The following is a 15990-nucleotide window of genomic DNA, read 5'->3' as shown; positions in this document are numbered from 1 at the left end:
ATGAGCTATGTAATACATGTGTGTGAATTTAACATTTTAGTTTTGAATTTTTTTTTAGTGTTTGTTTCTTTTTACCATGCTTGGTCAAAACCACATGTAATAAATCTTCAAATAAGGTGTGCTTACTGTATGTCAAATTCCAACACACTGGAGCATACCAGTGTATAATCTTGTGCAACCCAATTAACTCATACTATTCCAAAATAGTTTCTTCTTAGGATTATTTAAGGCATAACCTGATATTACAAGATGAACTTTATTGGAGAAAAAAAATACCGTCCTAATTGTAACTACTTAACAGAGTGAATTAGCATTTAGCTATTGCCCACTCAAAACAAAACTCAGGCATAACCTGAACATTAGGACCAGTGTAAAACTACATTTTGTCACTAACCTCAACAGCAAATCTAGTATCTTTTTGAACAGCCTCACTGCTTTTGCTGACTCACTTTTTAAAAGTAAATAGTAAAATGTGTTTATTCTGTAATAAGCTTTCTAAGTGAAATTTTGTTGGACAAGGATTTGGCTGCTGGAAGTCACCCCTGCATAGCACAGGATGACTAGGAGTGAAATGATGACTGCAGTGAAGGAGGCACACACTTTCACACTTGGTATGTGGTGTTGGCAAGTTACTTGGTCAAGCTAAGTCTCACTTTATGTGAAAAAAGGGAAATTTAAAACCTCATGAAGTTGGGAGGGCTCCACAAGCTAGCCTGGTAAGCACAAAATAATGACTGACCACTGTTTAGCATTATTTCTATTTGGTGCCTATATGGGCAAAAGGAATAACTAAACAGTGGAGGGCTCAACACAGCGACACAGTTCCCAGAAGCCTCAGACTGACACGCTTTTGTGAGGCCACTAAGAGGGATCTCTGTACCAAATTGACTAGTAGAATCAAGAGCAGGCTCTCTATACACTACCTAGGCCACATTTAATTTGTTGTTTATTTCCTCACCTCTATCATGTAGCTGGTTTGTATTGTGAACATACAGTTTTCTTTTAGCATTAAATCAATTTCAAATATCCACACTGCATCTTTCTGTGCACTACCTAAATGTGATTTTTTATAATTATCTTCTAGCAAGAAGCTTTAACTAAGCTGGGCACCAGTGGCTCACACCTGTAATCCTATCTACTCAGGAGGCAGAGATCAGGAGGATCGTGGTTCGAAGCCAGCCCAGGCAAATAGTTCAGAAGACCCTATCTTGAAAAAACCCATCATAAAAAAGATAAAAAAGTGGCCCTGAGTGTTCAAGCCCCAGTGCCCCACCCTCACCCCCACAAAAAAAGAAGAAAAAGGTTTAACCAGTCCTTAAAAAAAAAAAAAAAATCCAGTGAGTGAAAACCAAACCATTCAACTCAAGATAGATCAGAATGCAAAAATGCAAACTTTTAGTAAAGACAGGAAGATCTTATGGGAGAAACAAGAAAGCTATAGAAATTCTCACATGTTCCTTACAAGGAAACATACAGTAGCTCTATGATCTTCCTTTTGGTTTGTACACAAGACAGGACCATTACCCATTCTCTAGGCCAAAGAAGGAAGACATAGTTCAGGGCGACACCTGTAGTCCCAGATACTTGGGAGGCTGAGACAGAAAGATAGCACTTGACTTGAGCCCAGGAGTTAGAGACCAGCCAGGGAAACATTAAAAAAAAAAAAAATTGTTCAGTCCTTCCTGCTGCCTAAAAGAGGAAAGTTCATCTCCATCTCCACAGAAGAGCTGGAAGGGAGGCTTGGGGGAGAAAACTGCTCTCTAGTCTGAGTTCAGAGACACAACTGGACTTTTTTTTAAGTCACCCAAAATTATTAAATAAGATAGAACTTCACATCAGAATGTGGCTTTCTTAAAGTTTTACTATAGTTGCATACTCGATCTAATTTTATTTGCTTATTTTTGACTTTTTGAGACAGGGTGTCACCATGTAGTCCAGCTGGCCCTTGAGCTCTCCATCCTCCTGCCTTAGCCTCACAAGTGCTGGGATTACATACATGTGCCACCATATGTAGCCCTATTTCATCTTTGATCAAAACTAATAATAATTAGGTTTATTTTGTTCTAATGAAGATTCTGCTTTCTCCCTACCTCCACTTCTTAAACATAATTAAATTGGGAAATGTACTTTCAGTTGTCTTTGCCCAAAAGAAACTTTGCCATTCAGACCCAAGACAATAACCTTGTGGCCTGACAAGAGGTAGAGTCCTAGCTTTGCAAAGCCAAGTCTATAATCTACCAATACCACAGGACCTCAAGCAAAATAATCCTAAAGATAGCCATGGTCTGCACAGGAATTCAATGTGCGTCAACTCCCTGTATAGCTATCCTTATCTCAACCAGCAAAAACCCTTGGTCCTTCCTATTATTGCTTATACTCTCTCTTCAACAAAATTAGAGATAAGGGCAAAATAGTTTCTGCTGGGTAGTGAGGGGGTGGGGGAAGGGGGGGAGAAATGACCCAAACATTGTATGCACATATGAATAAAAATAAATAAATAAATAAATAACAAAATAATTAAAATTAAAAAAATTTTAGCATATGTTAATTGTAAAAAAAAAAAAAAAGATAGCCATGCTCAAAAACAAAGGAAAGAATCAAAAAATGACAAATACTACCTTTGGGATATCAGTTGTTCTGGGACATCATCTATACAAACAAAACTCTTACATTTCATTTTCATTTGATCATTGTAACCCTGCTAGGTGAGAACCATTACCCCCCATTTAAAAAATGACAATAAAGATCAAATGACTCGGTCAATGTCTCTCAGATAAATGGTGATGGAATGAAGAGGAGTATTCCATACTCACCTGTCCTGTCTCATGATCTCCTTGCTCTTCCCCCAGACCATCCTGCAGACAGAACTTCTCTGGTTTCTTAGTCTCCAACAATGACTTTGAACTGCCAACTAGCAGGAGTTCATTCAGTTTCTCAGTGAAAAGTAAAAACACAGTTAATAATGCCTTAAGAGTTATATGGCTAATCCACCTCTTTTGCAACCCAGAGGTGACACTGAGGAGTAAGAAAAATGGACAATATATTTTGCCTGCAACTGACGAGAAAACAGAGACATAGGCTCCTAAGGTTGTTCTGATAAACAGAAGCAAGAGCAGGACCAAAGCATACCCAAAGGAGAGCCAGAGGTGTCGAAATGGTCCATAAAGGACAGGACAATGAAAGTTAACCCAACCTAATTTTATACAGACCTTTAAAGTGCTAGAATAGTTCATTTTAACACTCTCCACTTTCTGCTCTTCACAAATACTGCACTCTTTACAGAGTGAAGGTTTTTGACAACCCTGAAACACAGAAGCCCATTCTGACATTTTTCCAGCAACTCCAATGGCCTTAGCAGATTTCAGCAATGAAGTATTTTTTTAATTGAGGTAGGTACTTTCTTAGACTTAATGCCATTGCATACTTAACAGTCTACAGTAGAGTGAAAACATAATTTTATATGCGCTGGGAAATCAGAAAATTCATGTGCCTTACTTTATATTGCAATATTCTCTTTATGGCAGCAGTCCGGAACCCAACTCACTATATCTCTGAGGGATGCCAGCACTCACTGCCTAGAATTTTTATCATCTTTGGAAAAAATGACAAAGTCAAATATAAGTTTAAGAAGAAACCAAAACAGCATCAGCCTTAGTTGGAGGGCTGTCTCCTTTTTACCAGACTAAAGACAGAATTTTCCTCCTCTCTGCCCCATGATTACCAACTAATGCTAGTTTACCATGAGGATCTTGAGGACAATAAGGAATTTGAATTGGGGTGGGTGGCAGGGGATAGACAATCAAATTGATTATGTGTAGGAGTGAAGAGTGTAGGCTTGGTAGTCAAACAAAGTCACACGTACATCTTGGCCCCCACTGCCCAGCTGTGAGCCTTTGGGAAAGTCACTTGACCACAGCACACTTTCACTTCTGTCTAAGCTATAAGGACACCCTGTCCCTTGTCAGGACAGGTATAGTAATCTCTTCTAAAGAAAGCTATTACCATGTTTGTTTGTTTTTAAACCCACTCAAGCAAACAGGAAATTCCCAGATTAGACTGCATCTTCCAGTAGACAGGCACTCATCACATGCATAAGGGTATGTACCCAGGGCCCTACTGAAAAAGCAGCTGTTACCCCATCCTGGAAAAACAGATATTTCAGTGGGAAACCAAGTTCCTACAAAGGCCTAGGCATGTGCAGATCCAATGAGGTACAAACTCCCCTGGAGAAAATGCCCCAGCCCCACCAGTGCCAACCTCCAGAAACACCATGGCATGGAGAGCAATAATAAACACAGTTTCTAAAGATGAGATTCAAGTTTGGGTTTCTTCCCTTCTGAAGATGTACAGAGCTGGCCCACAGGGCTTTGCTTGGTAGAAAGAGGCACAAGTCATGGAAGAACTATATTAGCTATGACCCTTCTAACAGCATAATTGCCATGTATGTGTGTCATACATACATGCTTGGGCCCTGCTCAGCCTGAAAATGGGCTGCCCTCTACCAGCTGGAAGTGACTCCTTTCCATGACACGCCTGTCACTCCATGGTAAAGGTTCGAGAGGGAGAACCCATATGTCCCCAAGTCCTTACTTGATAGGCCTCCAGAAAGGATTCCAGCCTGGCCAGCTTCTCTGTCCTACAACCATCTTTGCTCTGCACAGATGCAAAGCATCTCTCCTCCAGAACTCCAGCCAACCGCAGGGCACAGAGATCACGGTCTCGCCATCCCACTAAGAATAAGCCTAGTCCCAAAGTCCTGCCATTGTACAAGCTGTTTACTCAGTTCAGAAATCTTGACCCAATGGGCAAATCCTGCCTTCCCTCCAGGGTATGATGAGGGCCCCATCAATTCATGAAGTTTTCCTTGAAGTCCACCCTGCAGAGAACATCCTGGCTTGAGAATCTACACGATGCCCCTAAGCACTTAACTGGACTGTGTTGTCCTGTATGTTCCTCAGGAGATTTCTCTGGGAGCCCCTCCAGAGCTCACCTGAGTCAATTCACTTGTTCTGCCTGGCTGACTGGAATCCTTGCTCCCCTCCCCCAACATGTGGCTCCTCAACACTACTCACTAATTCAGTAAGAATAAGCTTCCCGGAGGAGCAAACTGCAAGGTTCTCAAAATCCACCTGAGAACATGAACATGACTCTGCTAATTCCACCTGAACAGCCTTATCTCCAATCTGAGCACGAGAGCCTTCAAGAGAGAAACCATCCCATTTGTAAGTTCCAGGTGCTAGGGAGCCCAGTACTGGGGCAATTGTAGGACCTCAGTCCCCCGCTGTCTGAGGATATACAGCAATATCTAGGTATGCATAATGAACAGGAGGGGACCTGCAAAGAACAACAGTCCAAGCCCTCAGCTTCTGAGGACAGTCAATTCTGGACAGTTTGGGGAAAGCATGCTATCTGGATGCTATGCAGTTTCTACCCTCACTTAGTTGAAAGTTTAATCTCTTGTCAAGGCTGCATGAGCTATTATAAAACGTGAAGAAAAGACCACCCGGTCCAAAGGCATATATCTGTGGACGGATCCAATTGTTCGTGGCAGCTAGAAACACCACTGTACCCTACTGCTATCCTCTAAAACATCAGCAGGGCCAGACCTGACTTCCACCAACCAGCTGAAGAGGAAGATAAGAAAAACTTCTAACTATATAGTTAAATTTATCCCATTGAGACAAACCTAGTCATTCTTTTGGGGCTTTATGTCATGGTCTGAAACAAATTCAGAACTCCTCAGAAGAGGGCACAAGACAAAAGGACTTTCAGGAACCATTGCCAGGCTCCTTTCTTCTACATCCACATCAGACTGATTTTTCTTACTAAAGCCCAGCATCCAAGAATAAAATTCATGGTATTGGTTTATTATATCTAACTGCAAAGGGAAGGTTGCTTGACTTTCTGTGATGTTAGTCTGGCTCAGGTATCTGAGAAGAATTCACAAGGGCCAACCAGAGAAGACCCACCATTCAACTGTCAACACAAGAGACAACAGCTGCTCCTCAGGTCCTGGATTACCCATTGCTCTTAGGAGGTACCCAATCCTGAAGAAGCAACCTGATGCACTTAGAAGGAACAGCAATACATTCTGAAAAATAAGTCAATGAAATAAAACTAATGCCCCACTAAGCAATTCCAACGCATGCCCTCAAAAACTAGCATGCAAGTGGGTAAAAGCCCAGCTTCTCAGAAGGTAGCAACCAGCCAAGCTCTTAGCTCACACATTCCCCCAGCCTCTGGTCCACAAAACCAACAAATGCATTTTAAAAGGTTCCATCCTCAGAGCTGGTGCAGAACAAATAAAACCATTAGCATTTCTGGGGAGTAAAACCTCCAAAACTCACACAGTTAAGCCTCCAGATGAGCATATGTGGGAGTGAAACAGAAACGGGTCTTGGAAAAAATGATACCATAAACAGCATTCTATTTGAAAAGAATTTATCAGAATGATCCCCTATGCTATTATCTCTTTAGCAACAGGGGAACAAAATAAAGCCAGCTTCAATTAACACAACTTTCATTCTAAAATAATAAAAATGAAGAGGCTTTCTTTGTCATCATCCTGTGTTTCTCTGCTGTACACCTGAGAATCATTCAAGAGGAGTCAGATTATGAAAATCAGTGGCTAGGTTGGGACTTCAAGCAGAGACCAAGCTATTCCAAGAAGCACATTTTGCCAATAGTCATTTATATTCATATTCTTTTTCTTTCTTTTTCTTTCTCTCTCTCTCTCTCCCTCCCTCCCTCCCTACCCTCCCCCCCAACTGCCTCACAGCAGGGTGCTCTCTCTGGAGGTCTTCAAAAAATTTATCTACATTTATCTTTTCTGGGTAAACAAAGCTATTGCACATGAATCATCTGATTTCTCCTGAACCCACCTCAAATTAAATCAGACTGAAGTTCCAAGTATTATTTGCCCCCTCCAAATAAAAGTCTTTTCCCCCCAAAAAAAACCACACATTTACTATAATAATTTGAGGCTTCATTAGCAAGACCGTTTTACAGGTAAATGGTAAATAATTTAAATGACCCCTTATATATAAATATTTTATATCAGAAATTGATTTCCAAATGCAATGCACATGAAAAATGGCCACACTGAGCAGTGTCTGAGTGCATCCTGGTGTTCTTCAATACAGCAGTATTTCAGTGCAGTGGGGAAACCGAATTCTACACAGGGTCATGCATGATTATATGTGCTATGTAGAATTAAAACTCCCTTTGTGTCAGACTGGAAAGCTACCCAGTGGAATCTCCAGGAAAAAAAGCTAAACAAATTTCTGCTTTGTTAAACTGCTGAGGTTTTAGAGGAATAACCTGGAGTGTAGATAAGGTTGAGAACAAATGCTAGATACTTCTAAAAGAAAAAAAAAAAATCTGTCATGTCCTGAAAGCATTCAATTTTACCCTTGGGTAAAACTTTAAGCACACAATCCTAAAAAGGTTCTAGTTGCTAACCCCTATCCTGTGTTAAGAGGAAAAGGGAAAAGAAAAAAACTCTTGTGTCTAAAACTGTGAGAAAAACCAGGACTCTGATGCGACCCCAAGTCTCAAAAACATGCAGCGTTCTTGCCTGTGCCGTGTGAGCAGCAGTCATGCTGGAAAGAGTGAACAAAGAACAGAGACACGATAAACACCATTAACCAGGGCTCCAGGCAGCACAGAATAAACTAGTGCAAAACAAATGGGCAGTGAGACCCCAGCACAAACTTTCTTGCAGTCTCAGAGGAGCGTGATAGCTTAGGACTCAGGGCAGTCCTGAAGTGTGGCAAAGAAGGGGAAACAAGTAGAGAGGGGAAGGAGCTGCTGGAGCTCTCCCCTGGCCTTTCCAGCAACACTGACCACTTTCTTCCCCATCTCTTTTTGGGTACTGAAGGATAAAGGTATAAAACAAGATCAAGTGAGGCTGACCCAAACAAAATATGCCCACTTCTTCCAAGCCAGCAGCACAAAACTGAGAAAATTACCATGCACAGAGAACCCCCAGTTGTACATCTGCCAGAGTACCACCTTGCTTTGAGAGACTAAAGACACACACATACACACCAAAAATACTTTCTTTTACCGGAGCAATGGCTGAAAAGAAAAACTGTAACTCCTCAGGCCGGAGCAAAAGCTAAATCCCGTCTCGCTTTAGCCACAGCAGTCAGCTTGATGTAGCTAAATTAACAACCTGTTCCCTTGGCATTTAAATTCTCTTTTTCCTTTCTTTTCTTCCCTTTCAAGCAGAGTAGGGGGTGAAGTGTAATAAGTCAAAAGACAAAGCAACTTCAAAACAAAATCAGTTATTTGTAAACAATCCTTGTGGGGATTTTTTCCCCTTCTCTCCCCCCACCCCAAGAAAAACAGCCCTGCCAGTTATAATAGAAAGCCAAGTAAAGATAAATCAATTAGCCTGCTAATTTCTCCCCTCTCATTTATTTAGCTCTGCACTGTATTTGTCGTAATTGACTACAATTATGTTAATTACTAACTCCAGTATAATTACTATATTTATTGTCATTGAGCACACGATGTACCCACAGCAAAGCTGGCATTTGTCGGGCATCAAGAAAGCAAACTGTCGAGAGGTGATTCTCAGCAAACTGGCGGATGTGGCTTCAGCAAATGAAAGGGCAAAAGAGATTTCATGCAATGTTAGTTTGAAAGCACCGGTTCATTAAGGATATTAATTTTCTGATAACTACACATTTAAGCATGACACACTAGCACAGTATCTACAGGATTTCGCAATTATTAATGCGTGACAGTTTCAAATGCTAAGTGAATCAATTAAACAGCAGCATTCACAATTTGAGAAGAGATAACTGCTTCATAACTACCTAAGACTACAATTTTCACATGACAAAAAAGAGCCATTGAGGCGCCTTCAAAACCTGACAGGTCAAGAAAGAAGTTCGAAACAAAAGCACCTACAACCATCATCTCCCCTCTTTACTTGTCAGATCAACTTTGCTGGTGTCTCCCCAGAAACGGCATCACATGCCAGCTGCCACAAGGTGATTTTTCATGTCTTGTCAAAGAAATCTTTTATTCTATTTGCTCTGCATTAACATGTTACATTTATTGATCAAGGGCCTGTTCGGCAGCCACAGCAGGGCACTGAGCTCTCCATGCCTACAGGGCTTTGATGTCCCGGTGACATTCGAGCCCGAATAATGCACATACTAAATGGATTTAATGCAGAAATGTGTTTGGGCCTGACAGTTACATTAATAACAGCCCCTCACGCTGATAAATATGCAATTGCTACTATTAAGAGTTACCCAATTATGGGGAAAATATTTCTCTACCTTATAAATAAATCCATCAAGGAAAAAAAGTTTTAACAATGGTGCATTTCTTAAAACACTGCGGCAAGAAACCAGACGACCGGCCGTGTGGGGGTTAACACCCCCTCTTCTCTCCCTTCCAATTGTTTTTAATAAGTCTTGCTTTATCTCAAGAATGGTTGGGTTTTTTTTTTTCTTTTAAACCTCTTTTGTTGGTCTTCCCTGTTGTACCCGTCTCCTATTTTACCAGAACCAGAGAAAAAGCAGACGCCCAGGAGACTGAAAAACGGGGTTCTGTGTAAAGTCAGAGAGGAGCTTAGGGGAGGTGGTGTAGAAGTGGGGGGCATGTAGCTGATCTCAGTAATGAGGGGTCTGGGGGAGGAGCCTTCTTTTTAAACTCTAAATGAAACCTGAACTTACATGGTGTGTGTGTGTTATTTAAAATCACAAGTGACCTTGTGCTATGGCAGTGAGGTGGGCAGGGTGCAAAGGGAAAGAGCAGCTGGGATGGAAAAGGCCTATTATGAGAAAAGACTTGGCTGGAGAGAATCTGTAGTTATTATATTCCTGCAATTAAACAGACACCCAGCAAAAAGCATAATCATACCCCTTTCATCATAAAGGAACAAGGAAGAGCTAAAATCACCAACAGCACAGTCTCTGAGGAGACTAGAGGCTTTCCAGATACCAAGTGTGTGCACATGAGCACATGAGTCCATGTGCAAAGATAAATGTATAAACGCATGTGCGCACACACACCCCACCTCCTCCTGCTCTCTTACACTCAAATCTCCAGTATGCAGTTATCTGTCTCAAGGTCCACCCATTCCAAGGCTGCAACAACAAATGGTCCAGTCATGGCAATTGCTGAGCCATTTCTTCCATGACCATCACGGATCTAAGCCACGCTGCACAGCTCAAGGGGCAAAGAAAGAGGATGAATTCCCTGGGAACCCTCCCCTCCCCTCCAAGCCTCCTCAAGCCTCATAAGATCCTGCCTTGCCAAACTTTCCAAATCAGAAAGGTTTTAGAGAAACAAGAAAGAGGAGGGAACATAACATGTATGACTCTGGAATCTTTGGGGTCTTGAATGTTGAGTGGTAGGATATACTCAAACTCCCCTACAGTGACTTCCACCAGTTTTCAGTGACTTAACAAGAATAAAAAGAAACTTTTCCCCCATGAGGAAATACAGACTTGAAAGTCACATCTCCTTGCAAAAAGGAAACATCCATTTACATCATAAAAAGCAGTTCAGAATAACTGCAAAATTAAGGTAAGACCCTGGGGCCATTTAATCTCAGTTCTCTCATTTTAACCATTAAAGTGATCTTGGGCAAACTCCTTGGCTTCTCTGAGCCTCAGTTACTTCTTCTGTAAAATGTAGGTGGTAACAGTTCCATTTTCAAAATGTTTTTAAGAGGACTACAGGAGATAACTTATGTAAAGTGGTATTTATGTAGTAAGTGCTGGGAAATGGTGGTTGTTACTGATTAGTAAAAAAATAATAATAATGAGCAAAATTACTGAAGTCAATTGTCCAATTCTCCATCCCTGGACTCCTCTGGAGAGTGAACCTATCACCTCTTAGTACATATTGGCAAGTCTTCTCTGTCTTGAAGTTCATCAAGAGAGCCATCCTACAAGCTGTGTCCAACAGGACTCAGAGGTCCTCCTCAATGGGATGCAGACTATGTGGGAAAGGGTGGGTTCTTTTTTGTCCGTAGCTGCCTCCCCACTTAGTATCCATGTGGCCTCCAAGACATTTGGTATGCCTGGCCTCTTCTACTAAATATCAGTAGAGTACCTGTCCCCATCACTGGGACAACAAATCACCCCCTATGGCAGCAGAATTTTTGGTGGAGTATCTGATGACTCAATAAAAGTAGAAAGTCTGAACGACTGGACTCTCTTCCCATCCTGGCCACGCCTAAAGCACGTCAGCCACCCTGATGATGTGGAGGGCAGCATCAGCACTCATATGCACAGTCATGTGCTCAAAACAGAGCAGGACATAGGGAGTGGTGGAGTAGCAAGGTCCAAGGTCCAAACAGTTCAGTGAGAGACTTGACAAAGAAAGGAAAAGAAAATCCGTGATTCTGGGGGAGTAAAATGGTTGAGATGGGAAATAAAAGACAGTATCTAAAAGTGTAGGAATAGAACTGGCAGAATGGCTTAAGTGGTAGAGTGCCTGCCTGCCTAGCAAGCACAAGGCCCTGAATTCAAACCCTAGTACCACCAAAAAAAAAAAAAAAGCAGGAATTTCTCTTCCTAGAGGCAAATACAGCCAGTACAAAGGCAACAGTAGTGAAAGCACTCTCTAAATTATATTGCAAGTTACAGGCAGCATCAACATCCACAAGAAAGTGAACCTTGGGAAAGTCCTGGCAGCCCCATAGCAATTCTCTCCAGATGCCCACTACTTCCAAGCCCAGTCTTGCTCACTGTGTCACAACACTCCACTTTCTCTGCCCAAAAGGTAGAAATTCAAGCAGTCAGGAAGATGTGGGGAGGAGAAGAGAGGCAGAAGGATGTGGGGAAAGAAGGAGGGCCACAGAAACCCCCTCACAGTGCCCTTCCTGCCCCTCAATGCCTTTCCCTTCCCAACACAATCGGTTTCTGTCTTTCTATAGTCATGGTGGGGAGGAGGGTTCACCAGAAAGTGTTGAAGGTAAAAAGAAATGAAAGTCTTACCACTGAGACATTGAATATTACCTGCCAAGTCATTGACTACTTCACCTTTTGATTGTATATTCTGCGGTAACTGAAGATACTAAATGGCCAATGATATTAGAGAATACTGGTTTCAACATCTACAGAACCTTGCCTCCAAGGAATCTTTCAAGATTTATCAATGCCCTGGAATATACTGACAATTCACCAACAGTTTATCCTTTCCAAAGTGTATCTTTACTACCAATACCTCTTCCTCTCAAAGTTTATTGGCATGAACTCTGTTGCCTCTCCCCACCTACTGGTGCTTCCCAAGAAACACCAGTACATTTGGAGTTTGGAAGTCAGTAGGAAGATGGTTCTTGATGGCAAAGATGTTGTTTAATGAAGACCCACTGCCAACAGACCATGCCCTGTGAGCTGTTCTCTCAACTATGTGGCTGGTGAATTTTCTGTGTCATCAAGCCCCACTGAAGTATGACCCAATGTATATTCTTAGCTAAGAGGGATTAAGAACACATAAGATGCATAGGTTTAGCCTACAGAACATTAGGGACAGTTGGAAAATTGAGATATTTGTATCAGTTAGGATAGGCTAAGTTATGCTGAATTAACAAATAACCCCAAAGTCTTACAGACTTATTTCTCAAAGTCTATGTCTAAAATAGATTGGAAGATGTTTCTGCTTATTTACAGTTAGACTCCAAGACTGATGATAATAATAATGGAAGAGAAGCTGGCAAATTATACACTGGCTCTTATAGTTTCTGCCCAGTAGTCATCTCAAAAGGTGCAGAGATAGGCAAACATAGCATGTACTGAAAGAGAGAAATCCCCAGTCTCTGCAAAGAGTGCCAATGATTACCAGAGAATGAGGTGGATCCAGTCTGGGCTCTGAGCCTCCCAAGCACATATTCTAAGTACTAAGAATACCATGCTTATGGAGGACCTATTATGTCCCAAATGGTTTAATAGGCATAATATATACAGCACTTAGAATTTTAGCAATTACACCAAGACCAGAAAAACACCTAGACAGTGACAGAAGCAGGTTTCAAGCCAGGGTGGTCTAACCCCAAAGCCTCAGTTCTTTCCATTACATGGCCTATCCTTCCCAGTGAGGAGCAAGTTATAACAAGCTGTTCACCAAGCAGTTCATAACATGGACAAAGAAAGTATGATGCATCTCTTTGAAGAAGCTGTGATGGTGTGCCAGGTGTCCCCTTAACTGCATGCAGCTTGGGGGAGAGGGCAAAGCCACAGACTATCAATTGGAATGGAACAAATTTACCAGCCCTTTCCCTGTATCCTGGCCAAAGCCAGGGAAGCAGCAAGCAAGCTCCCACCTCAGAAATTTTCTCCTAAGCAATTCCCCATCTGGTACATTTATCAGAGTGATGCTAAATAAGATGCGACTGCAAATAATTTAATTTTTAAAATGTAAGCTTCCTGTTGCCATAGATCAATTAAACCTGCTTGCTTTTATTGCCAGATTGACGTAGGCATATTTATCACTGTTTGCCACACGAAATCTGCTCCACCCGCTATGTTCAGCAGGCTGAACAGCCAACCTGCTCAAACCATCCAGGATCCTCCAAGAAGAATGGGGTCAGGGAAGACTTCGCCCTACCCTACACAGGGAAAGGGAATAGTGATGCTGAAAAACTTATTAAAAAGTTCTCTATGGCCAGGCACTGGTGACTGATACCTCCTGATATCTACTCAGGAGGCAGAGATCAGGAAGATCACAGTTCCAGCTGATCTAGGCAAAAAAAAAAAAAGTTCACAAGACCACATCTAAGCAGAAGAGGCTGGGCACGGTGGCATGTGTGCCATCCCATCTACTGCAGGAAGCATAATTAGGAAAATCGTGGTCCAGGATGGCCTGGCAAAAAGCAAGACCCCATCTCCAAAACAACCAGAACAAAAAGGGCTGTGTGGCTCAAGAGGTAGAATGCCTGACTAGCAAGTAGGGAAGCCCTGAGTTCAAACCTTAGTGCAGTGGGGAAAAAAAAAAAAAAACTCTCTCTGCCTTGAGCATATCCAGCAACCAACACTGGTTAAAGAATAGGATTCTCTTTACATTTTAATTTTACTTTACAGATTAGTAAAGAAACTCAAGGAAGAATTTGAGACAATAGGCATTCAAGCACTCTTGGTCATAGAAATGGGTATAACCTCTCTAGAGGGCCAATCTGACATTCATACAAAAGCCACCTTCCCACTCCAACAACTTTGTCTCTAGGAATTTGTTCAAAGCAACTAATCAAAAACATACTCATTAGAGGGTATCACATGGATATTTGTAACAGAGTTATTTATTACAGTAAAATGAAAAAACAAGTCAGAATCTTTTCATGATAAAAACTTTCAACAAATTAGATGTCAAAGGAATGTACTTCAACATAATTAAGGCTATAGATGACAAGTCCACAACAAACGTCACACTCAATCGTGACAAGCTGAAAGGTTTTCTTCTACGATCAGGAACAAAACAAGAAAACCCCCTCTCATCATTTATATTCAACATAGTACTAGAAGTCCCAGCCAGAGCAATTAGGCAAGAAAAATAAAAAGCATCCAAATCAAAAAAGAAGATGTAAAATTGTCTGTCTGCAGATGTCACGATCATTTCTATGGAAAACCACAAAAATTCTATCAACACACTGTTAGTATAAACAAATTCAGTAAAGTTGCTGGACATAAAATCAACATTCCTATACACTAACAAAGAACTATCCAGAGAAGAAATTCAGAAAACAATACCATTTACAACAGAATATGAATGCTTATGAATTGGAAGAATTAATACTGTCTAAAGGGCCTTACTATGTAAGGTTATCAACAGATACAATGCAATCCCTATCAAAATTCCAACTGCATTTTTCACGATTCATATAACCACAAAAGACTCCAAATAGCCAAAGCAACCTTGAGGGAAAAAAAAAGAACAAAGTTGGTGACATCACACTAATCATACTACCTAATTTCAAAATACAATGTGAAGATACAGCAATCAAAACAATACAGTACTGGCATAAAAGTTAAGTAAACCAAATGGAACACAACATAGTCCAGGCATAAATCCATGCATCTGTAGTCAGTCTTCAACAAACACACTAAAAGCACAAGTAGGGGAAAGGACAATCTCTTCAATTAATGGTCTTATGAAAGCTGGATATCCACTCGCAGAAAAAATTAGACTCTTATCTGTATTACATACAAAAATCAAGTTAAAATGTATTAAAGACTTAAACATAAGACCTGAAACTATAAAACTACTAGAAAAAATAGAGAAATAGTTTCTTGATATTGGTTTGGACGATGCTATTTTGAATATGACACAGGCAGCTAAAACAAAAATAAACAAACTGGATTACATCAAACCAAAAAGCTTTTTACATCGAGGAAGAAACTGTCAGTGAAGAGACAACCTATGCCTTAGGGAAAATATTTGCAAGACATTATGTGTTAGTCAGCTTTACATTATTGTAACAAAGTACCTAAGATAATCAACTTTTAAAAAGGAAAGGCTTATTTTGGCTCACAGTTTTGGAGGTTCCAGTCCATGGTCAGTTGGCCCAGTTGCTTTGAGAACTGTGGCAAAGCAGTACATCATGCAGTAGTATGTGGCAGATGGTGAAGAAGAGGGAGGGATAGAGAAGAAGGGGAAATAGCGGGGCGGGGGGCATCTAGAATGTAACATACTGGGATACCACAATCCCATTCAAATATATATTTCCAACGACCTAACACCTCCCACTGGATCCCACCTCTTAAAGGTTCAACCATTTCCCAATAGTGTCACAGGGCTGGGACTAAGCCTTTAACACGTGGGCCTTGGGAGGACAATTGTTCAAACTATAGCACCATAAATCCTAATTAGAGGTTAATATCCAAAATAAATAAGAAACTCAACTCAATAGCAAGAAAAGAAATAACCTCATTTTTAAAAGGGCAAAAGGCCTAAATAGACATTTCTCAAAAAAGAAGACATACAAATGGCTAAAGGATATATGAAGAAATCTTTAACATCACTAAT

The 15990-nt window shown here is 41.0% G+C and overlaps 1 protein-coding gene and 1 long non-coding RNA gene across 12 annotated transcripts in view; both read right to left on the bottom strand.

Annotated features, from left to right (window-relative positions):
- LOC141424822 (uncharacterized) overlaps window positions 1-6734 on the bottom strand; it is a 206620-nt gene extending 199886 nt beyond the window's left edge. The window contains exon 1 of the long non-coding RNA XR_012449758.1: window positions 2814-6734. This is a non-coding gene — a long non-coding RNA (uncharacterized lncRNA). The remainder of the gene's footprint in view (window positions 1-2813) is intronic.
- The window catches only part of Lrmda (leucine rich melanocyte differentiation associated), a 1025409-nt gene that overhangs the window by 992891 nt on the left and 16528 nt on the right, over window positions 1-15990 (bottom strand). The gene's annotated exons all lie outside the window — the stretch shown is intronic.

The sequence above is a fragment of the Castor canadensis genome, chromosome 7, assembly GCF_047511655.1.
Source record: "Castor canadensis chromosome 7, mCasCan1.hap1v2, whole genome shotgun sequence".
In the NCBI taxonomy this organism is placed as follows: Eukaryota; Metazoa; Chordata; class Mammalia; order Rodentia; family Castoridae; genus Castor; species Castor canadensis.
The sequence above is the reverse complement of the archived record's forward strand: the minus strand, read 5'-3'. Positions and strand labels throughout refer to the sequence as shown.